Source organism: Oncorhynchus nerka, linkage group LG10 (assembly GCF_034236695.1).
Source record: "Oncorhynchus nerka isolate Pitt River linkage group LG10, Oner_Uvic_2.0, whole genome shotgun sequence".
Taxonomy (NCBI): Eukaryota; Metazoa; Chordata; class Actinopteri; order Salmoniformes; family Salmonidae; genus Oncorhynchus; species Oncorhynchus nerka.
The window spans coordinates 40,781,200-40,783,553 of NC_088405.1; the positions used below are offsets into that span (position 1 = coordinate 40,781,200).

General features: G+C 50.7%; 2 non-coding genes across 2 annotated transcripts; both read left to right on the plus strand.

The window, feature by feature from the left end:
• Positions 1–1,355: 1,355 nt before the first annotated feature.
• Positions 1,356–1,543, plus strand: LOC115124572 (U2 spliceosomal RNA). The gene has a single exon (XR_010464973.1). It is a non-coding gene; the product is annotated as a U2 spliceosomal RNA (small nuclear RNA).
• Positions 1,544–1,996: 453 nt separating this feature from the next.
• On the plus strand, positions 1,997–2,113 carry LOC135573856 (U5 spliceosomal RNA). The gene has a single exon (XR_010464983.1). It is a non-coding gene; the product is annotated as a U5 spliceosomal RNA (small nuclear RNA).
• The last annotated feature ends 241 nt before the right edge of the window (positions 2,114–2,354 follow it).

Sequence of the window (2,354 nt, forward strand, 5' to 3'; positions counted from 1 at the left end):
GGCCAGGGACTGTGCCGAGCCGAGGAGATGCCACGGGTGTGGTTCGGCGACGCACCTGTGGCGGGACTGCCCGGCGCGGAGGAGGTCATATGCGTCTGCAGCGGGGGGGGCGAGAGCGGAGGATCGAGGAAGACAAGGTAGAGAGGAGCCGGAAGAAGGGGGCAGAAGGACGGAACAGAAGGAGTCGGAGGGAGGAGAAGGAAAAGAGGAGAAGAGAGCTGGGACAGAGAAAGAGGACGGGATGGAAGCAGAGGAGGACGGGACAGAAGGAGAGGTGGTCGGGATAGAAGAAGAGGTGGCCGGGATGGAAGGAAAAGGAGTCGGAATAGAGGTCGGGAAGGAGGTAGAAGGAGAAAAGGGAAAGAAAAAGAAGAAGAAGAAGACTGCGACAAGGATGGAGGAGAGTGAGGAGACGGTGACAGTGGAGAGTCTAGAGAAGACAACAGGGGAGAGGAAGGAGACGGAGGTGGTTGTGGAGAAGAAACCAGAAGGAGAGGTGGCTGGAACGGGAGGAGAGGTGGCCGGAAAAGAAGGAGAGGGGGCTGGTACGGAAGGAGGGGCGGAAGGGCGAAGGCGCATGAAGAATCTGAAGGATAGTGATGTGGTGAGGGCAAGGGTGGAGGATTTGAGAGCGATGGTGAGGGAGATGGTAGAGAAGGAGAAGGAAAAGGAAAAGGAGAAGGCAAGTGAAGAGGGTGACGATGGCCCGGAGTTATTTGCTTTTCCGGATCCCCCGAGCAAAAGGGTAAAGAAGGTGGTGAGGAGGAGGATTGGAAAGAAGGGGGGGGGGGCAGAACGGGGGGATGGGGAGGTGGCGGGGCCCTCGTGGGCTCCGACTCCATCCTCTTTTAAACCCCTTGGCGAGCTTGACCTCCCAGAGATGGCAAGAAACTGGATTATGGAGGGGGAGTCTGACTTTTTATTTGGGGATACAATGTCCCCGGTTCGGAGTCCGGAGGAGGGGGGGATGGACGTGAGTGGGGGGCAGATGTCGGGTGGCGTTGCTGTGTTCAGAGGAAGTGGGATGGTGGGAGATGGGGATAAAGAAGGGTCACAGTTAGATGGGATAGAGAAGGTGAGCACTGGGTGAGAAATTGGTGTTTTACATAGGGGGTTGGGGATTTTGTAGGTTAATGGTAAATTGTTTTTGGATGGATAGTTTAGTCGTTTTTGGAATGAACACTTGTATGTTATTGATAGTGGAGATTTAAGTTTACGGAAGTTTTTTGATTGTGGTTTTGGATTTGGTAATAGGGTATTAGTTTTGGATGGTTTTTTGTGTTTTGTTGTAATTGTATAGTTTAAGTTGGATTAATTTTGGATTAATATTGTTTGGTTTTTGTTGGTAAATAAAGATATTTTATAAAAAAAAAAAAAAAAAAAAAAAAAATCTGTTCTTATCAGTTTAATATCTGATACGTCCCCCATCGGGGGACTACATATTAAATGGATTTTTCGAACAGGGAGTCGGAAATGGGGCTTGCTCCGTCCGCTCCACGCATCGACCCGGTATTGCAGTACCTCCGGGAACGGTGCAACACTTTTGTCCCGTTGTCAAGGAAAACTACTTACTCATTCACAAAGCAATGTAAACAGCTAGCTAGCTAGCTAGCTAGCAGAGACACACACGCACGACACACTCGTTAGCTAGCTAGCTAGCTAGCATAAGAAGAGAAGGAAAGAAACATTGTAACTGAAAGAAAGGCGAAGCGCTCTTCAATGGGGTCCCCGTTTCCCGCCATTTTCGTAAAAAAAAAAAAAAAAAAAAAAAAAAATTGGGCCAGGATTGTGTGTGTGCGTGCGTGCGTGCGTGCGTGCGTGCGTGTGTGTCTCTCTCTCTCTCTCTCTCTCTCTCGCTCTCTCGCTGTGTCTCTGACCTTCTCTTTATCCACAGCCCTCGAAAACTTGGAAGAGTGGGTTCCAGGCGGGAGCACCCGCGGGCACCCGGCCTAGAGTGCACAGAGTGCGTCTCGGGCCCCGACCTCTGACTTGCATACGACTCTGGTTTCTCTTCATTACGCACAAGCCTTTCGCCTTTTACTAAAGACTTCCGTGGAGAGGAATACTTACGAGTTCAACATATTTTTGGAGGTGCTTTGCTTCTTGCAGAGCCCGCTATCTTGTTTCAAGAGAAATTGACAGAAGTGGGCCAGGATAGTGACGTAAAGACACATTAGCGACTTTTTCCAAAAAACACCTGCCTGTCTGTTTGTCGCTGGGGAAAAAGGTAGGTAGGTAGGTAGGTAGGTAGGGAGGAGCCGGCTTTTGCCAACCCGCTAAGTTCTGTCGAGGCCCCCGGGGGCCCGGCGGTTGCAGGGTTCCATTTGTGGGTTATCGCTTCTCGGCCTTTTGGC